The following is a 13,618-nucleotide window of genomic DNA, read 5'->3' as shown; positions in this document are numbered from 1 at the left end:
CTCATTATTCGAGCTGAGTATTCGAATTGGCCTTAAATAGCTTCCAACACTTGTTTTGAGGGTGAATGATGCAAGAAACATCTTTTTTTCCAAGTAACAACAGCAAGTGATTATGTGGGGATGTTCCTTAAAAAAAAAAAAGGTGAAAAGAGAAGTTGTGTCCAGAATTTTGTTCAGTACTGTATATACTTCTTCTTCTTCTTCTTCTTCTTCTTCTTCTTCTTCTTCTTCTTTATCTTCTATCTTCTTCTTCTTCTTCTATATCTTCTTCTTCTATATCTTCTTCTTCTATATCTTCTTCTATATCTTCTTCTTCTTCTTCTATATTGTCTTCTTCTTCTTCTTCTTCTTCTTCTTCTTCATCTTCTTCTTCTTCATCTTCTTCATCTTCTTCATCATCATCTTCTTCTTCTTCATCTTCTTCATCTTCTTCATCTTCTTCTTCTTCATCTTCTTCTTCTTCATCTTCTTCATCTTCTTCTTCATCTTCTTCATCTTCTTCATCTTCTTCTTCTTCATCTTCTTCATCTTCTTCTTCATCTTCTTCATCTTCTTCATCTTCTTCTTCTTCTTCTTCATCTTCTTCTTCTTCTTCTTCATCTTCTTCTTCTTCTCCTTCTTCTTCTTCTTCTTCTTCTTCATCTTCTTCTTCTTCATCTTCTTCATCTTCTTCTATATCGTCTTCTTCTTCACTTATTTCTCTTTTCAATTTTTTTTTTAAAGAAATGCAGCTATTTTTGAGCGTAACAAATAGCTGGTGGCGCATGCATGTTGGAAGTGCCATTGTATGCACTCCCTGGCAGTGGAAACACACAGACAGCAGGAGGTAAATTCAGCAGCAGGAGGAGGAGGATGAGTGTGTGGCAGCAGGCAGTCAGGTAGGTAGGCAGCGTGACATAATAGCCCTGGTACCTAGCGGTGATACCAGGGCATAAATAAACACAACAGGAGGTCCCAGACAGCGGTCGTGCAGCCCACATCGTGTCCAATACACAACTGGGACAACACAGTTTTCAACTCGGGCACCTCAGAAAAATTAAACTTTTTTTTTTTTAATGGTTTTGTAGTTTTAGTTTTACAACCAATTACAGATATAGCTATTTTTTGACGTAATAGCTGGTGGCAGAGTGGCAGCAGAAGGTAAATCTGTGTACCCTGGCGTTGTGAAACACAGACAGACAGCAGCAGCAGCAGCAGGAGGAATGGAAGAGTAATGTGAGCAGCTATTGTTTGACATAAAAGCTGGTGGCAGACTGGCAGCAGAAGGTAATTCTGTGTACCCTGGCAGTGGGAAACACAGACAGACAGCAGCAGGAGGAATGGAGGAGTAGTGTGAGTGTGGCAGCAGGTAGGCAGCGTGACATAATAGCCCTGGTACCTAGCGGTGATACCAGGGCGTAAATAAACACAACAGGAGGTCCCAGACAGCGGTCGTGCAGCCCACATCGTGTCCAATACACAACTGGGACAACACAGTTTTCAACCCGGGCACCTCAGAAAAATTAAACTTTTTTTTTTTTTAATGGTTTTGTAGTTTTGGTTTTACAACCAATTACAGATATAGCTATTTTTTGACGTAATAGCTGGTGGCAGAGTGGCAGCAGAAGGTAAATCTGTGTACCCTGGCGTTGGGAAACACAGACAGACAGCAGCAGCAGCAGCAGCAGGAGGAATGGAGGAGTAATGTGAGCAGCTATTGTTTGACGTAATAGCTGGTGGCAGACTGGCAGCAGAAGGTAATTCTGTGTACCCTGGCAGTGGGAAACACAGACAGACAGACAGCAGCAGGAGGAATGGAGGAGTAGTGTGAGTGTGGCAGCAGGTAGGCAGCGTGACATAATAGCCCTGGTACCTAGCGGTGATACCAGGGCGTAAATAAATACAACAGGAGGTCCCAGACAGCAGTCATGCAGCCCACATCGTGTCCAATACACAACTGGGACAACACAGTTTTCAACCCGGGCACCTCAGAAAAATTAAACCTTTTTGTTTTATATGGTTTTTTTTGTTTTGTTTTTACAACAAATTACACAGATATAGCTATTGTTTGATGTAATAGCTGGTGGCAGACTGGCAGCAGAGGGTAAATCTGTGTACCCTGGCAGTGGGAAACACAGACAGACAGCAGCAGCAGCAGGAGGAATGGAGGAGTAATGTGAGCAGCTATTGTTTGACGTAATAGCTGGTGGCAGACTGGCAGCAGAAGGTAATTCTGTGTACCCTGGCAGTGGGAAACACAGACAGACAGCAGCAGGAGGAATGGAGGAGTAGTGTGAGTGAGTGTGGCAGCAGGTAGGCAGCGTGACATAATAGCCCTGGTACCTTGCGGTGATACCAGGGCTGTAAATAAACACAACAGGAGGTCCCAGACAGCGGTCGTGCAGCCCACATCGTGTCCAATACACAACTGGGACAACACAGTTTTCAACCCGGGCACCTCAGAAAAATTAAACCTTTTTGTTTTATATGTTTTTTTTTGTTTTGTTTTTACAACAAATTACACAGATATAGCTATTGTTTGACGTAATAGCTGGTGGCAGAGTGGCAGCAGAAGGTAAATCTGTGTACCCTGGCGTTGGGAAACACAGACAGACAGCAGCAGCAGCAGCAGCAGCAGGAGGAATGGAGGAGTAATGTGAGCAGCTATTGTTTGACGTAATAGCTGGTGGCAGACTGGCAGCAGAAGGTAATTCTGTGTACCCTGGCAGTGGGAAACACAGACAGACAGCAGCAGGAGGAATGGAGGAGTAGTGTGAGTGTGGCAGCAGGTAGGCAGCGTGACATAATAGCCCTGGTACCTAGCGGTGATACCAGGGCGTAAATAAACACAACAGGAGGTCCCAGACAGCAGTCGTGCAGCCCACATCGTGTCCAATACACAACTGGGACAACACAGTTTTCAACCCGGGCACCTCAGAAAAATTAAACCTTTTTGTTTTATATGTTTTTTTTTGTTTTGTTTTTACAACAAATTACACAGATATAGCTATTGTTTGACGTAATAGCTGGTGGCAGAGTGGCAGCAGAAGGTAAATCTGTGTACCCTGGCGTTGGGAAACACAGACAGACAGCAGCAGCAGCAGCAGCAGCAGGAGGAATGGAGGAGTAATGTGAGCAGCTATTGTTTGAATTAATAGCTGGTGGCAGACTGGCAGCAGAAGGTAATTCTGTGTACCCTGGCAGTGGGAAACACAGACAGACAGCAGCAGGAGGAATGGAGGAGTAGTGTGAGTGTGGCAGCAGGTAGGCAGCATGACATAATAGCCCTGGTACCTAGCGGTGATACCAGGGCGTAAATAAACACAACAGGAGGTCCCAGACAGCGGTCGTGCAGCCCACATCGTGTCCAATACACAACTGGGACAACACAGTTTTCAACCCGGGCACCTCAGAAAAATTAAACCTTTTTTTTTAACGGTTTTTTGGTTTTGGTTTTACAACCAATATAGCTATTGTTGGACGTAATAGCTGGTGGCAGAGTGGCTGCAGAAGGTAATTCTGTGTACCCTGGCAGTGGGAAACACAGACAGACAGCAGAAGGGCAGTACACAGCAGCCCACTGTAGGTGTAAAATGTGTGGCTGCATGCGACGACGTAATAGTCAAAGTGAACCAGGCTAGGCTGGCTTAGTGAGCAGGAGCCAGGAGGTGGTAAAGGGTGGTAAGGCACATTAACGATGGTTCTAAGTTCCGGCAGCCAGTTCATGTCCCCCTCTCGCCGACAACAGGGGCCAGGAACTCGCCTTCCACCCACGCCTGGTTCATCTTGAGAAACGTCAGTCTGTCCACAGACTTGTGAGACAGACGTGAGCGTTTCTCGGTGACCACGCCACCAGCTGCACTGAAGCAGCGCTCGCCTCGGACAGCACGCTGGAAGGGGGGCAGGACAGCACTTCCAGGGCGTACTGCGCCAGCTCGCTCCAGATCTCCAGGCGCTTGACCCAATACTCCATTGGATCAACAGGGGCATCGCTGTCAAGCCCGCTGTAGGACCCCATGTAGTCAGCCACCATGCGGGTCAGGCGCTGGCTGTGACCGGAGGAGGATGCTGCTGCATGCACCTCCTCTCTAGTCACTGGTACCGGAGCCTCTACAGTCCTGTAGAGCTCGTGGCTGAGAGACAGCAGGTCTGTGGGGCGCTTGCTGCTGCCGGATGCAGGCACCTGCTGCTGCCTCTGTGCTGGCTGGACAGTGGGGGTGGAAGGCTGGGGGAAGGCTTCCTCCAAGTGCTCAACAAGGGCCTGCTGCAAGCTCCTTATTTGTTGCGCTGGGTCTCCTCCTGCAGGCAGCAGGAACTGGCTCAACTTCCCCTTGAGGCGTGGGTCCAACATCATGCTGATCCAGATGTCCTCCCTCTGCTTCATCTGGATCACCCTGGGGTCCTTGCGCAGGCACGCCAGCATGTGCACTGCCATTGGGAAGAGGCGGGCCACGTGTGCTGGCACATCGATGGCAGTGCTGTCCTCATCCTCCTCCTCTGCCTCGTCAGCCTCATCCTCTCTCCACCCCCGCACCAACACCGCAAAGCTCACAAACTTGGTAATTGAGTAATTGATTAATTGTGCGTTAGGGTTAGAAAAGTGGGCACAGCCAACACCAGCCAAATGCATAAGCGGGCAACGCCGGGTCATAAGTGGGCGGAGACAAATACAAATTTTACTGGGAAAATGTAAACTGCAGCCATTCTTACACTGTTAATGGTAGGGTTCTCAAACTATGCACAGTTGGTTACTGCATAACTGGGGTTAATATTCAGAAAAGTGGGTGGAGCCTACAAAAGGCAATCAAAAATTACCTATTGATTTATCAGAGGAATATGTAATTGCTGCCATTCTTGCACTGTTAATGGCACAAGCCTCAAACCTGGTACAGTTGATCATTGCGTTACTGGGGTTTACATTCATAAAACAGGGTGGAGCCACACACAGCCAATATGATTTGTTTCACTTTAATGCAGGTATTGATGCCAAAGACCGCAAAGCTCACAAACTTGGTCATTGAGTAATTGATTAATTGTGTGGTAGGGTTAGGAAAAGTGGGTGCAGCCAGCACCTGCAAAATACATAATCGGGCAATGCCGGGTCATCAGTACGCGGAGACAAATGCAAATTTCACTAAGAAAATGTAAACTGAAGCAATTCTTACACTTTTAATGGTAGGGTTCTCAAACTTTGCACAACTGGGTGACTGGGATTAATATTCAGAAAATTGGGTGGAGCCTACAAAAGTGAATCAAACTTCACCTATTGCTTTTCAAGGGGAATATTTAATTGCTACCATTCTTGCACTGTTAATGGCACAGGCCTCAAACCTGGTACAGTTGGTTATTGGGTGACTGGGGTTCAAATTCAGAAAAGGGGAGTGGAGCCACAAACAACCAATCAGATTTTTTCATTTCAATGCAAATTATTGATACCAAAGATGGCAAAGCTCACAAACTTGGTCATTGAGTAATTGTGTGTTAGGGTTAGAAAAAGTGGGTGGAGCCGACACCAGCCAGATACATACCCGGGCACAGTGGTGCTCAAATACCCCTTTTTAAAATTCGAGTTTGGTCGAATTCGAATAGCAAATTATTCGAGGTCAGTCGAATATTCGAGTCGAAAAATTTTTACTATTCGATTCGACCTCGGACTTCGAGCTCACTATTCGAGTCGGTATTCGAGCTCATTATTCGAGCTGAGTATTCGAATTGGCCTTAAATAGCTTCCAACACTTGTTTTGAGGGTGAATGATGCAAGAAACATCTTTTTTTCCAAGTAACAACAGCAAGTGATTATGTGGGGATGTTCCTTAAAAAAAAAAAAGGTGAAAAGAGAAGTTGTGTCCAGAATTTTGTTCAGTACTGTATATACTTCTTCTTCTTCTTCTTCTTCTTCTTCTTCTTCTTTATCTTCTATCTTCTTCTTCTTCTTCTATATCTTCTTCTTCTATATCTTCTTCTTCTATATCTTCTTCTATATCTTCTTCTTCTTCTTCTATATTGTCTTCTTCTTCTTCTTCTTCTTCTTCATCTTCTTCTTCTTCATCTTCTTCATCTTCTTCATCATCATCTTCTTCTTCTTCATCTTCTTCATCTTCTTCATCTTCTTCATCTTCTTCTTCTTCATCTTCTTCATCTTCTTCTTCATCTTCTTCATCTTCTTCATCTTCTTCTTCTTCATCTTCTTCATCTTCTTCTTCATCTTCTTCATCTTCTTCTCCTTCTTCTTCTTCTTCTTCTTCATCTTCTTCTTCTTCATCTTCTTCTTCTTCATCTTCTTCATCTTCTTCTATATCGTCTTCTTCTTCACTTATTTCTCTTTTCAATTTTTTTTTTAAAGAAATGCAGCTATTTTTGAGCGTAACAAATAGCTGGTGGCGCACGCATGTTGGAAGTGCCATTGTATGCGCTCCCTGGCAGTGGAAACACACAGACAGCAGGAGGTAAATTCAGCAGCAGGAGGAGGAGGATGAGTGTGTGGCAGCAGGCAGTCAGGTAGGTAGGCAGCATGACATAATAGCCCTGGTACCTAGCGGTGATACCAGGGCATAAATAAACACAACAGGAGGTCCCAGACAGCGGTCGTGCAGCCCACATCGTGTCCAATACACAACTGGGACAACACAGTTTTCAACTCGGGCACCTCAGAAAAATTAAACTTTTTTTTTTTTAATGGTTTTGTAGTTTTAGTTTTACAACCAATTACAGATATAGCTATTTTTTGACGTAATAGCTGGTGGCAGAGTGGCAGCAGAAGGTAAATCTGTGTACCCTGGCGTTGGGAAACACAGACAGACAGCAGCAGCAGCAGCAGGAGGAATGGAAGAGTAATGTGAGCAGCTATTGTTTGACGTAAAAGCTGGTGGCAGACTGGCAGCAAAAGGTAATTCTGTGTACCCTGGCAGTGGGAAACACAGACAGACAGCAGCAGGAGGAATGGAGGAGTAGTGTGAGTGTGGCAGCAGGTAGGCAGCGTGACATAATAGCCCTGGTACCTAGCGGTGATACCAGGGCGTAAATAAACACAACAGGAGGTCCCAGACAGCGGTCGTGCAGCCCACATCGTGTCCAATACACAACTGGGACAACACAGTTTTCAACCCGGGCACCTCAGAAAAATTAAACTTTTTTTTTTTTTAATGGTTTTGTAGTTTTGGTTTTACAACCAATTACAGATATAGCTATTTTTTGACGTAATAGATGGTGGCAGAGTGGCAGCAGAAGGTAAATCTGTGTACCCTGGCGTTGGGAAACACAGACAGACAGCAGCAGCAGCAGCAGCAGGAGGAATGGAGGAGTAATGTGAGCAGCTATTGTTTGACGTAATAGCTGGTGGCAGACTGGCAGCAGAAGGTAATTCTGTGTACCCTGGCAGTGGGAAACACAGACAGACAGACAGCAGCAGGAGGAATGGAGGAGTAGTGTGAGTGTGGCAGCAGGTAGGCAGCGTGACATAATAGCCCTGGTACCTAGCGGTGATACCAGGGCGTAAATAAACACAACAGGAGGTCCCAGACAGCAGTCGTGCAGCCCACATCGTGTCCAATACACAACTGGGACAACACAGTTTTCAACCCGGGCACCTCAGAAAAATTAAACCTTTTTGTTTTATATGGTTTTTTTTGTTTTGTTTTTACAACAAATTACACAGATATAGCTATTGTTTGATGTAATAGCTGGTGGCAGACTGGCAGCAGAGGGTAAATCTGTGTACCCTGGCAGTGGGAAACACAGACAGACAGCAGCAGCAGCAGGAGGAATGGAGGAGTAATGTGAGCAGCTATTGTTTGACGTAATAGCTGGTGGCAGACTGGCAGCAGAAGGTAATTCTGTGTACCCTGGCAGTGGGAAACACAGACAGACAGCAGCAGGAGGAATGGAGGAGTAGTGTGAGTGAGTGTGGCAGCAGGTAGGCAGCGTGACATAATAGCCCTGGTACCTTGCGGTGATACCAGGGCTGTAAATAAACACAACAGGAGGTCCCAGACAGCGGTCGTGCAGCCCACATCGTGTCCAATACACAACTGGGACAACACAGTTTTCAACCCGGGCACCTCAGAAAAATTAAACCTTTTTGTTTTATATGTTTTTTTTTGTTTTGTTTTTACAACAAATTACACAGATATAGCTATTGTTTGACGTAATAGCTGGTGGCAGAGTGGCAGCAGAAGGTAAATCTGTGTACCCTGGCGTTGGGAAACACAGACAGACAGCAGCAGCAGCAGCAGCAGCAGCAGGAGGAATGGAGGAGTAATGTGAGCAGCTATTGTTTGACGTAATAGCTGGTGGCAGACTGGCAGCAGAAGGTAATTCTGTGTACCCTGGCAGTGGGAAACACAGACAGACAGCAGCAGGAGAAATGGAGGAGTAGTGTGAGTGTGGCAGCAGGTAGGCAGCGTGACATAATAGCCCTGGTACCTAGCGGTGATACCAGGGCGTAAATAAACACAACAGGAGGTCCCAGACAGCGGTCGTGCAGCCCACATCGTGTCCAATACACAACTGGGACAACACAGTTTTCAACCCGGGCACCTCAGAAAAATTAAACCTTTTTTTTTTTAACGGTTTTTTGGTTTTGGTTTTACAACCAATATAGCTATTGTTGGACGTAATAGCTGGTGGCAGAGTGGCTGCAGAAGGTAATTCTGTGTACCCTGGCAGTGGGAAACACAGACAGACAGCAGAAGGGCAGTACACAGCAGCCCACTGTAGGTGTAAAATGTGTGGCTGCATGCGACGACGTAATAGTCAAAGTGAACCAGGCTAGGCTGGCTTAGTGAGCAGGAGCCAGGAGGTGGTAAAGGGTGGTAAGGCACATTAACGATGGTTCTAAGTTCCGGCAGCCAGTTCATGTCCCCCTCTCGCCGACAACAGGGGCCAGGAACTCGCCTTCCACCCACGCCTGGTTCATCTTGAGAAACGTCAGTCTGTCCACAGACTTGTGAGACAGACGTGAGCGTTTCTCGGTGACCACGCCACCAGCTGCACTGAAGCAGCGCTCGCCTCGGACAGCACGCTGGAAGGGGGGCAGGACAGCACTTCCAGGGCGTACTGCGCCAGCTCGCTCCAGATCTCCAGGCGCTTGACCCAATACTCCATGGGATCAACAGGGGCATCGCTGTCAAGCCCGCTGTAGGACCCCATGTAGTCAGCCACCATGCGGGTCAGGCGCTGGCTGTGACCGGAGGAGGATGCTGCTGCATGCACCTCCTCTCTAGTCACTGCTGCCGGAGCCTCTACAGTCCTGTAGAGCTCGTGGCTGAGAGACAGCAGGTCTGTGGGGCGCTTGCTGCTGCTGGATGCAGGCACCTGCTGCTGCCTCTGTGCTGGCTGGACAGTGGGGGTGGAAGGCTGGGGGAAGGCTTCCTCCAAGTGCTCAACAAGGGCCTGCTGCAAGCTCCTTATTTGTTGCGCTGGGTCTCCTCCTGCAGGCAGCAGGAACTGGCTCAACTTCCCCTTGAGGCGTGGGTCCAACATCATGCTGATCCAGATGTCCTCCCTCTGCTTCATCTGGATCACCCTGGGGTCCTTGCGCAGGCACGCCAGCATGTGCACTGCCATTGGGAAGAGGCGGGCCACGTGTGCTGGCACATCGATGGCAGTGCTGTCCTCATCCTCCTCCTCTGCCTCGTCAGCCTCATCCTCTCTCCACCCCCGCACCAACTCAGCTGCACTGTGCTGCTCCCCCTCATCAGCAGCAAGGTCAGGGACCTCCACCAAGTCCTCCTCCTCCTCCCCCTCAGAGGTGGACTGTGCAGCTTCTTGCCGCTCCTGCTGGTCCAAGGCTGCCGCTCCCTGTTCCAGCAAAGCATCGAGGGCCCTGTTCAGCAGACAAACCAGGGGCACCCACTCGCAGACCATAGCATGGTCCCTGCTCACCATGTTAGTGGCCTGCAGAAAGGGAGCCAGCACTAAGCACACCTGCTGCATGTGCCTCCAGTCATCATCGGGGACGATGGATGGGATGTTGCTGGTCTTGTCCCTTCTTTGAGCGGCGGAAACAGTGGCCAGGGCAAGGTACTGGTTGACAGCGTGCTTCTGTTCAACCAGACGCTCCAACATCGCCAGGGTGGAGTTCCAGCGAGTCGGAACGTCAAGGATCAGCCGATAGCGTGGCAGCTCCAGCTCCTTTTGCACGTCTTCCAGGCTCGCACAGGCTGCAGCCGAGCGCCGGAAGTGACGCACAACGTTCCTTGCCGTTTCCAGCAGTTCGCCCATCCCCTGGTAGGTGCGCAAGAACTTCTGCACCACCAGGTTCAGCACGTGGGCAAGACAGGGGATGTGGGTCAGGTTTCCCCTGTCAATTGCAGCAACCAGATTGGCCCCATTGTCAGCCACCACCTCTCCGACTCTGAGGCCTCTGGGGGTCAGCCAAATCCTCTCCTGCTCCTGGAGTTTGGCCAACACATGGGCTGCCGTCAGCTTGGTCTTGCCAAGGCTGACCAACTGCAGCAGCGCTTGGCAGTGGCGGGCCTTCACGCTGCTGCTGAGGCGGGGGGTTTGGCCAGGTGTGCCGGAGGATGGCAGAGGATCGGAGGAACCTGCTGCAGTTCCCCTGACCCTGCGGGGTGGCACCACCCACTGTGTTGCTGCTGCTGCTGTGCCCGCTGCTGCTCTCCCATCCTCACCCCCTTCCACCAAGCTGACCCAGTGGACAGTGAAGGACAGGTAGCGGCCTGTCCCGAAGCGGCTGCTCCAGGAGTCCATGGTGACGTGGACCCTTTCACCAACCGCGTGCTCCAGCCCTTGCTCCACATTGGTCATCACAAAGCGGTGCAGTGCAGGAATGGCCTTGCGGGCGAAGAAGTGTCTGCTGGGGAGCTGCCAGTCTGGGGCTGCACAAGCAAGCAGCGCCCGCATGTCGCTCCCCTCCTGCACGAGCGTGTACGGCAGGAGTTGGGAGCACATGGCCCGTGCCAGCAAGCCGTTCAGCTGCCGCACGCGACGGCTGCTGGGAGGCAGAGCCCTAACCACCCCCTGGAAGGACTCGCTCAAAAGGCTCTGGCGTGGCCTTTTGCTGGCACGGGAATCAGCAGACACAGCAGAGGAGGCCACTGAGGACTGGCTGCCAGAACAGGCCTCAGTGTCGGCGGCAGGAGTTGCAGAGGGGGGAGGAGCAGTGCGTTTCCGCACTCCTGCTGGTGCTGCTGGAGGAGCAGGAGGGCGGGTGGCTGCTGTTGCTGCTGCTGCTGCTGCTGAAGGCTGTGCAGTGATGGGTGTGGTGCCACCGCCAGCACCAGATGCCTTCAGCCTCTGGAACTCCTCATGCTGGTGGAAATGTTTCGCAGCAAGGTGGTTGATGAGCGAGCTGGTGCTGAACTTTAAGGGGTCTGCACCTCTGCTCAACTTCCGCTGACAGTGGTTGCAAGTGGCGTACTTGCTGTACACAGTGGGCATGGTGAAAAATCGCCATATTGGTGACAGAAACATCCCCTACGGCATGGAAGCGCTGCTGCCTGTCTCCCTGTGGTGGTTGGGGGGGGGGGCTTGGGTGCGGCTGGTGGTGGTACTGGCAGATGCTGCTGCTGCTGCTGCTGAGCCTGAGACACCAGCAGGCTGTGGGACCTGCCTACTGCTGCCAATGCTTGCAATGATGCGCCTCCTTGCAAGGCCCACAAGCGCATCCTCCTCCTCCTCCTCAGAGCTGCTGAGGACGACATCCCCTGGAGGTGGTGGCACCCAGTCTTTGTCTGTCACCGGGTCATCATCATCCTCCCCCTCCTGAAACATGTCCTGCTGGGATGATGACCCCCCAAACTCCTCTCCTGATGCATGGATGGGCTGCTTGACTGTCGCCACAGTCTTGCTGTCCAATCCCTCATCCCCCAAAGTGCCCATCAGAATCTCCTCCTCCAAATCGCCAACAACAGCAGACAATACCCTGATGGTGCCTGGGGTAAAAAGACTGCTGAGTGACAGGTCGGCCACTGACGGTGAACTGGCCTCCTTCCCAGGCCCTGCTGGGCGGCTGCTGCGAACAGGGGTGGTGGTGATGGTGGTGAGGGTGGAGGCCTCGGATGCAGAGCTGATGGCGGGCTGCTCATCCTCTGTCATGAGTTGCACCACAGTGTCTGCATCCTTTTCCTCAATGGGACGTTTCCGACCCGGCTGGAGGAAAATCGGAGCAGGTGCTACACGCTGCTGCTGCTGTGTCTCTGCAGCGTGAGTTGCAGATGCTCCTGCTGGGCGGCGCCCAAGGCGTCCACGGCCAGTGGCTATGGGAGGAATGTTAGCCACTGCTGCTGCTGCTGCGGAACTGTGCATGGTGGCGCGGCCGCGGCCTGCCACAATGCTGCTCCCTCTCCTCCTGATTCCCTTGCTGCCCTTCCCCTTGCCCAAACCGCGCTGGCTGCCACTTCCAGACATCTTCGATGTTTTGGGCGTAAAGACAAACGTTTTTGAAAAGGGCGGGTGAAAAGTGGGGTACTTTAATGGAGTGGGTTGGTGGGTGAGGTGACTGAGTGAGTGTCCCTAGTACAGTAAGTAAGTAGTAACAGTCAGGAAGTACAACTAGAAGTTACAATAATCAGTAGTAATCACAAGTAAATTTAGTGTGTGTACACTACAGACAGTGAGTGCACGCACGCGCAAACACGCGCAGGAGCTAGCCTATGAACAGTGACTGAGTGAGTGTCCCTAGTACAGTAAGTAAGTAGTAAAAGTCAGGAAGTACAACTAGAAATTACAATAATCAATCAGTAATCAGAAGGAAATAGAGTGTGCGTACACTACAGACAGTGAGTGCACGCACGCGCAAACACGCGCAGGAGCTAGCCTATGAACAGTGACTGAGTGAGTGTCCCTAGTACAGTAAGTAAGTAGTAAAAGTCAGGAAGTACAACTAGCAGTTACAATAATCAGTAGTAATCACAAGTAAATTTAGTGTGTGTACACTACAGACAGTGAGTGCACGCACGCGCAAACACGCGCAGGAGCTAGCCTATGAACAGTGACTGAGTGAGTGTCCCTACAGTAAGTAAGTAGTAAAAGTCAGGAAGTACAACTAGCAGTTACAATAATCAGTAGTAATCACAAGTAAATTTAGTGTGTGTACACTACAGACAGTGAGTGCACGCACGCGCAAACACGCGCAGGAGCTAGCCTATGAACAGTGACTGAGTGAGTGTCCCTAGTACAGTAAGTAAGTAGTAAAAGTCAGGAAGTACAACTAGCAGTTACAATAATCAGTAGTAATCACAAGTAAATTTAGTGTGTGTACACTACAGACAGTGAGTGCACGCACGCGCAAACACGCGCAGGAGCTAGCCTATGAACAGTGACTGAGTGAGTGTCCCTACAGTAAGTAAGTAGTAAAAGTCAGGAAGTACAACTAGCAGTTACAATAATCAGTAGTAATCACAAGTAAATTTAGTGTGTGTACACTACAGACAGTGAGTGCACGCACGCGCAAACACGCGCAGGAGCTAGCCTATGAACAGTGACTGAGTGAGTGTCCCTACTACAGTAAGTAAGTAGTAACAGTCAGGAAGTACAACTAGAAATTACAATAATCAATCAGTAATCAGAAGGAAATAGAGTGTGTGTAGTGTGTACACACTACACAGACAGTGAGTGCACACACACACGCAGGAGCTAGCCTATGAACAGTGACTGAGTGTCCTAGACTCCTATAGTA

The sequence above is a fragment of the Hyperolius riggenbachi genome, chromosome 1 (assembly GCF_040937935.1).
Source record: "Hyperolius riggenbachi isolate aHypRig1 chromosome 1, aHypRig1.pri, whole genome shotgun sequence".
In the NCBI taxonomy this organism is placed as follows: Eukaryota; Metazoa; Chordata; class Amphibia; order Anura; family Hyperoliidae; genus Hyperolius; species Hyperolius riggenbachi.
Note: the sequence above shows the minus strand (reverse complement) of the source record.